This window comes from Peromyscus leucopus, chromosome 15, assembly GCF_004664715.2.
Source record: "Peromyscus leucopus breed LL Stock chromosome 15, UCI_PerLeu_2.1, whole genome shotgun sequence".
Taxonomy (NCBI): Eukaryota; Metazoa; Chordata; class Mammalia; order Rodentia; family Cricetidae; genus Peromyscus; species Peromyscus leucopus.
In genome coordinates this window covers 84,941,520-84,949,905 of record NC_051076.1, presented here as the reverse complement: position 1 = coordinate 84,949,905, position 8,386 = coordinate 84,941,520, and the positions used below count along the sequence as shown (strand labels likewise).

The 8,386-nt window shown below is 34.5% G+C and overlaps 1 pseudogene; it reads right to left on the bottom strand.

The window, feature by feature from the left end:
• Positions 1 to 6,095: 6,095 nt before the first annotated feature.
• Positions 6,096 to 6,479, bottom strand: LOC114708361 (annotated as a pseudogene).
• Positions 6,480 to 8,386: the final 1,907 nt, after the last annotated feature.

Below are 8,386 nucleotides of genomic sequence, written 5' to 3'. Positions count from 1 at the left end.
AAAATGTGACCTCTGGTTGAGTAGAAAAATGGTTAAGAGAGGCTATTGAAAACATAGAAGAATGATTGAATTATATAAAATTGAGAAATCAAGAAAATTTTGCATTTACATTGAAATTTTGATAAGATATAATACTTTGTAATCATATTTTAAAATAAATAGATTTTAAATGTCGTCATCACCACAGAATATTTTTTGGTGAATAATATACTTAATCATTTGAATATTACAGCATATAGATATGTTTGGAAACACTACAATGTCCTTCATAAATATTTGCAATTATGTGTTTTGAAAAATAAAATGTGGTCTGGAGAGATGGATCAATGCTTAAGAGCACTTGCTGCTGATGCTGAAGGCCATAGTCAGTCCCCATAGCCTACTATGACAGCTCACAGCTGTCTGTAACTATAGTTCTATAGTATAAAATGCCATCGTCTAGCCTCGAAGGGTAGCAGCAATGCAAATAGTGCATTCACTATCATGCAAGCAAAACACCTATATGCATGAAATAAAATGAATAAAATAAATCTAAAATAAATTAATAGACACAAATAAAAATTAAAATTAAAATAAGTAATATTTCTTACTCATCTGAAGTTTACATTTATGAATTTATGATTTATCTAATTTTTTTATTTAGGGAGAGAGAGGCAGTTCTTCCATGTATGAAGGTCAAAGGACAGAAAGACAACTTGCTAGAGTTAGTTCTTTCCTTCTACTGTGTAGGTTCCAAGAACTAAAGTCATGTCATCAGGCTAAGTGGCAAGTTCTTTGACATTCTGTACTGCAGTCATCTTCCATTGCCATCCTAACAAATCATAAAATTAACAGGTTAGTATAGCAAGGCATTTATTTTATTTTCAAAAACTTTTTATCATCTTATTTTATGGTTTATTCTATTTTGCCTTAATGTGTATCTGTAATCATGTGATTACCTGGTGACCATAGAGGCCAGAGGATATCAGATAGCCTGTGTCTAGAGTCATAGATGATTATGCCACTATGTGGATGCTGGGAAATGAATCTGGCTCCATCAGTAAAACAGACAGTGATCTTAACAACTGAGCCATCTCTACAGCCCTGTTATTTTATTCTTTTGTGACTTATGCACACATGTTTAGAGTATCTGTGTTTCTGCTTCTGTCCTCCCAATTCTGACAAGGAATCATTTTGCAGGGGTCCATCATGGAGTCTCTGGAACAATCAATTTCTAAACTTCTTCAGGTGTCAAGAGAGTAAATTTAATTTGTAAGTTAGACCACTAAAGTAGGTCACTCTGTGGGTAGAGAGAAGAGTTTATTAGGGGACAAACTGCCAGGCTGCTTCAGGGAGCAGAGAAGAGTAGCTGGCAAGTTTGATGTGGAAGAATAGTGAACTAATAAGGAACTGAACACAACAATTCAGCTTCTTGATTTCTCTATGGACTGTCAAATATTTCTTATAGGAAGAAGTAGAGAATAAATAATGAATTGCTATGAAAGAGCCATCTGGAGACTAATAAGAAAGGTAGGTTAAACTATCATCTAGAAACATGTCAGTTGATTTAGCTTTTCACAGATACTCATATATGACACTAAGTTTGGGTTACATAATGAAGCCATATGCTTGAACATTGAAACACTGGGTAAATAACTATAAGATTATCAGAAAATTAGAATGCATGCCTTAGGTATAATGCTAATTAATTCATATAGCTACATTAAAATCAATCTTCAAATTTCTTTATATTGTGATTTCATCATAAAATACTGACAAGAATTGTTCTTCACAGAAATCAGGTTCTTCAAAGAACATAATGTGAACTCTGTTTCCATGAACAGAGAACTACCAGTGACTCTGAACTGTGCTTGCCAGGAAGTCATACTTTCATTGAAATTCTCATTTTTCTCTTCTATTTTCCTTATGATAAATGTGAGTAAAATGGAGAACACAAGAAGAGATATTTTGAAAGAAATTCAATAAACAGTTAATTTTAAAAAGTACTTTTTCATATTATCCAATTTCTTAGTTCAAAGATTCTATTCCTTATCTTTTATTCTCTGTACCCAAGTTCCATGTTCGGGCACCATATGTCAGAATTCAGCACCCACCTGTCGAAAGGTTCTTGGGGGGAAGGAGAGAGGAATGAAGTATTAGACAGAAATATAGATATAGACATCAAGTAAGACAAAGTCATAGGATGGCTTCAAGAGGGCCTTGGGTCAATATCCAGTCACCTCAAAATTTATCCCAAAGGGCTTTTTATACAATGCCAAGGTGTGAGGCAAAAGACCTCCTCCTTTCAAGATCAAAGCACAATGTACAGCAAAGTGTAAAGCCTTCAAAGCACTTGTTGACCATGCCCAGATCTTCTGACCATGAGTAAAATCTTACTAGGGACCTTCTGTGGGCCCCCACAGTTGGTATGTAAAATGAGTAAAAAATTTCTTAATAAGGACAAAAAATAAAGAATAAATAAAGAAAAGGAGAAAGAATGATAATAGGTGTGCCCTTTCTAACTAAACTGTTTTGAGTCTATTAGTGATGTCTTGTGTTTCATCATAACAATCATGCATAGAGACTGTAACATGGCAAGAAGCAACATTTCAATAAGGATGGGAATGAATATTTGAATGCTTTTGTGTTATCATAGTCCAATGAGAAATGGAGTTTTCATAACAGTAAATTGCAAGACAATATTTTAGTGGAGAGACATTGACCATGCATGACCAGCTATCATTCACCTCTCAGAGACATTCATGACTAAATTTTTTATAGCACTGAAATACAAGGATTTAGACATTAATACTTTTAAAATACCATACTTCTTTGTTATTAAAATATAGAGAAATTTTAGGAATATGAAAGCCATGCTGTTCAGAAGAGATAATATTTTAATCATTTTAGCTAATTGCATCATGAATGTATTTAATTAATTATATTTACCCATCGTTTCCCTTCCTAATAACAGCAGTGTAGAACTAGAGGACAAGTCAGAGTATAGTGTGATGGCTCCAGGGGATGCCATATTGAAAAATTTCAGGTGTTTGATTCTGTGGTTTCTATATATAAAAAGTTGACAGTGAGTTTCTTCAGCTTACAAGGCTCAAAGGGCTGAAAATATAAGTGACAGAAGACTCAGAGGCATTTTACATTGTGATATGTTTGTTGTTAACTTTGTTTTTTCAAATTGCAAACTATTTTTAAAATTTTGGAAGAGAAATACAAGAACATTGTATGTCATGAAAATAAAAAATGATCTGTACATTTTTAGCTACAAAGTTGAAGTATTGAATGTCATTAAATACTGAAAATTCCAGAATAAAAATGTTTGTTTTTATCAGGTTAGAATGAATTACATCACAGCTCATTTTTGAAACACTTGCCATTCAAAGAATGTGCTTGAAAAAGTGTCAGGGTTATTTTAAGCAGTGAAATGCAGAGTTGTAGAGTACAACCCCAGCTGTTGCATCCACAACACAACCAATGCACCCACAACCCGAGAGATCACCATGGCAGAAAAGAGAGGATGGCTGCAAAAGCCAGAGAAATAAAATGTTTCCTGTGAGATGTGTATTCTAGAAATGGCAGGAAAATAAAACCCATGAATTCAGATGGATGTGCTTCCTAAACAGGACCCGAAAAAAGACAACTTTTGTGGAAGGATGAAGATCACAAGATTCAACCCTAAACTAAAGACCACAGGCAACTAAGGATTTTTGAGAGTGAAATAGTGTTCCCCAGGGAAAAGCATGCGAAATAGCCAGAAAACACATGTATAATAGAAGCATATTATCTACATAGCAGATTTTATTATTATATTTAGGAGTACAGACATAGGTACAGATATAGGTGTGTGTGTGTGTGTGTGTGTGTGTGTGTGTGTGTGTGTGTATGAGAGAGAGAGCGAGAGAGAGAGAGAGAGAGAGAGAGAGAGAGAGAGAGAGAGAGAGAGAGCAATTAAAGGAAAAGAAGTCTTAAATTTGAAAGGGGAAAGAAGGGAAGAGGATGAGATGCTGTAATTGTATTATATTATATTGTATATATATACAATATAAATTGTATTATAATTTTTAAAAAATTTAAAAAAGAGTCAGTTTGTTAAAACAATCTATCCTACAATCTGGCATTTGAATATTTGAGTTAATTAAATTATGGAACATTATTTGTTAATTTTAAAGGGGAAATAATAACACGCCTTTTCTTTTCTTTCTTTTTCTTTTCTCTCTCTCTCTTTTTTTTTTTTTTGAGGCAGGGTTTCTCTGTGTAGTTTTGGTGCCTGTCCTGGAAGTCTGTAGACCAGGCTGGCCTGGAACTCACAGAGATCCTCCTGCCTCTGCCTCCCGAGTGCTGGGATTAAAGGTGTGCGCCACCACCGCCCGGCTGCCAACACTGCCTGGCACTTTTTCTTGATATGCATATTTGACAGTAGTAAATGTGACATACTTTGGGGTAGTACAAGATCTTTTAACGTATGATGGAATCAGAAACTCAAAAACAAATTCCTCTCCTAACTTTTTTTTTTGTAGTTTTAAGGATAACAACATATAAATGAAACAAAATTGATCCAATATTCCATGTGGAGCCTATATTCTTATAAGCAAGAAAACAAACTAAAAAAAGCAAACTGTTAAGGAATGAAAGACACAGCATGAAATTATATTAAATGTCTGAGAGGTGAGTATTTGGAGCTTCATCATATAAAATATTCAAGGTCAACTTTTCTTGAGAAGTTTACATTTTATGTAAGAACTGAATGAAAATTGAAAAGTAAAGAAGGAAAATTAGGAAAAGACATCTAATCAAAAGTAAGGATGAGAATTTATGTTACATCAATGAATTATACTTGTGAATATCATGATTTCCTGAGATATTTCATACACTCATACACACATACACACACGTAACCATACTTATATGTGTTCATCCAAGCTTCTAATAATGTTCTGAATATAATTTTCACTTAGCATTTAAAGAATCTCCAAAATTTCCAGGGAAATAAATCACTGCTTTTCTTTATCAAAGAAGATTCAAAGTGAATCTAATCATTGTGACGTACTTAGCTTCCTGGCCCTGGGCAGGGGGTTGTAGCTAAACCATCTTCATCTTGGTTAGGATCTGCAGGAGAGGCAGAATTCGACACAGGTATCAGCAAAAGTCCATGTCCATGAACCCACGAGTACCATGACTGCAGAGCAAGCTCTGTAGAATTTCCTTCATACCTTTAGCAGACATTTTCCTGATAATCCATACTCCATTGACTAAATCTCAGTTAGTTTGAAACTAACCACTATGGAAACTCTTACTTTTGTCCTTGCCGTTTGTAAATGCATTTTTCACTAGATTCCAGAGTCATCTTTTTATTTAATGTGAAAGGTGACCATTCAACTTGTTTGCTCTAAAACCATTGGCATTCTTGTGAACTTTTCAGGATCTAACATTTCCATGAGCCTCCAGGGTCCTTCCAGGCACACCACCCAGCTCTATTTTCTGTGCTCTTGGATCTCTGGACAGCTATTAAAATATTCTTTGTGAACATACCCCTTCAATTAGGACGCCCTCACAGTGCTTAAAGAATAGTTAATAATCTTACATCCTGTCGTTTGTTTTACCTGACTGGTCAAGCAGAAGCAGCACCAGCAGTACCAGCAGAAACACCTCCAACATCAGCAACAATATGTACACAAACTGGTTACATAGTTGCAGGATGAGTGAGCAGATCACAAAACACCCTCTCCCTTTACAGAAATCTTATATGATTCCTATGAACTTGTATTCCTTGGCTTACAACAAATGCCCAAACATACATTCTGCTTTTTCTGCAAGTATTGAATAGATTATATAAATTAACCACACAAAGGGCTCAAAAATTGTGTGGCAGAGCTCCTTGCTGCTCTTCTAACCAACCATCTCTATGCTTTGTGTCATTTGATACAATTATAGGTACGTAGTTGATCATCTTTTGTCTCTGGGAAAAGAGAGGATTGTTTTTTGTTTGTTTTTTGTTCCTAAATTTTATTTATGAATTAATACAAAACATTCCAGACCAATGTGTCTTAATCCTCCTCCTCCTCCTCCTCCTCCTCCTCCTCCTCCTCCTCCTCCTCCTCCTCCTCTTCCTCCTCCTCCTCGTCCTGGTTGATCTGGAAGTAACGCAGCTCATAGCTGTTTTTGCTGTTGGCGACCACACGCAGCCAGTCTCAGAGATTGTTCTTCAAATATTTTTTGGTGAGATATTTCAAATATCTTTTGGAGAAAGGCACCTCGGAAGTGACAGTGATCTTGCTCTTGCTCTGTTTGATGGTCACAACCACTCCGCCAAGATTCCCAGCTTTCCCATTCACCTTGATTCTCTCCTGGAGGAACTGCTCGAAATTGGCAGCATCCATGATTCCATCTTCTACAAGGATGGGTGCAATCAAGGATGAACTTCAAAACCTGCTTCTTTTTTTGCCCCCATTCGCCACAAGCTTTTTCACGGGCGCCGTGGCGGCAGAGGAGGATTGTTATCTGTAGTAAGTGTTCTTACAGGGAAGCTAGGTTAGGAGCCTGGATATGCTAATTCCTGTGCCTTTAATCTCTGTCATCCCTGATGTCACACTCAATTTTGAGACACCTCTTTTAGAGAGACATTTTTTCTGATTGGTTTTGGGAAAAGAGTAACACAGGTTCTATGGAAGGAATTAAGGGCATGATCCTTCTGTTGTTCCTTTTTTCCCTTTTTCTTTCATGTAATTTTGAATACTTTAAAAGTATTGGTCATAGATCTTTGAGAGTCTGGTAAAATTCTGTTGTGAATCCACCTGCTCTTGGGCTTTGTTGGTTGAAAGGGTTTTTATAACTATTTTCAACTCATTGTTTATTATGTTCCTGTTTATGATATTAATCTTTTCTTTTAGGTATTTTAACTTAGTGAAGCATATGTCTTTAAAATATTTCCTTCTGATAATCAGAATATCTTTGGTGCCCAATGAAATGTTTCCTTGTTCAACTGAGTCTCTTAATTGGGTCGTCCCTTTCCTTTCTTTCTTACTGTCTATTATTCTTTTTTGTTAACTATGTAAAAAGTTTGTCAATATTTTATCTTTTCAAAAAACAAGGTGTGATATCAATTGATTGATTTTATTTTTTATTTATTTAATTTCTGCTATGATTTTCAATTACTTATTTTCACCTTCTGAAATCGGGTTGTTTGTTTTTGTCTTTTCAAATCCTTGAGCTACATCTTTAGGTCATTTATTTGTTAATTTTTTAGTTTTCTAATGAAGGCAATTAGAGTTATCAATTTCTCTCTTTGTATTGATTTCCAAATGTCTCAGCAATATTTTATTTCATTTTTGTTTATATCTCTGTTTGTTTTCATTTTTTCCTTGATTTCTTCTTTGAGCTATTCACTATTCAGTAATGTGATTTGAATCTCCACGGGTTTCTGTAGCAACTAAAGCTTATTTTGTTACTAAATTTAAGTTTATTGAATTATGGTCAGATAAGATATACATAGGATTTCAATCTTTGGTGTTATATTGAGATCAGTTTGAAGATATTTTAGAGGTGCTTCCATGTTGAGTAGATTGTGTTCTTTGGTGCTTCGGTGGAATATTCTGTAGATATTTATTAGCTCAATTTTGGTGTGTGAGCCATTTAATTATGATTTTTTTTATTAAATGATTTTCAGAATGACCTGACTGTTGGAGAAATTACTGAACTGTGGTTAATATTTGTTCTGAAGTTCAGTAGTATGCTTTTTATGAAATTGAGTTTGCCAGGGTTTAGTACACGTAGGTTTATGGTTATAACACCTTTTTTTCAGTTGTTCTCTTGATCGGAATGAAGTGTCCTTTATCTCTTCTGGATAAATTTAGTTACCAATTATTTTCCAGTTATAAGAATAGTGGCATCTGATTTTCTTATTCCAATTTTTTGTCATACTTGTTTCTGTCCTTCCATTCTAAGGTGGCACTTCTCCTTAAAGGTAAGGTGGGTTTTTTTGTAGACATGAAAAAGATAGATTCTTTTTTTTCTTAATTAATTTAACTAGCCTGTGTCTTTTGATAAGAAAATTATTTCACGTTATTATAGAAAATTGTTAGTTACTATTATTTTTGTTTTGCTATTTGTATTCTTTGTCCTATTTCATGTTTTAGCAATTCTATGTTCATTTATTTACTCTTTCTGCCCTGTCCTGTATGTATGTTAATTATTCTTCTCTCTAATCCAAAGAAGTGCTTCCAGTGTTCTCTATAGAGTTGGTTTAATGGACATGAATTTTTAGTCTGTTTATATCATGGGAAGTTTTGTTTTGTTTTTTCCTTATACTCTGACAGATGGTTTTACTAGATAAAACTTTTTTGATTTGCTAAATGTTGTCTTTGGGAACTTTGTACCCATTTCTCCAGGCACTTTT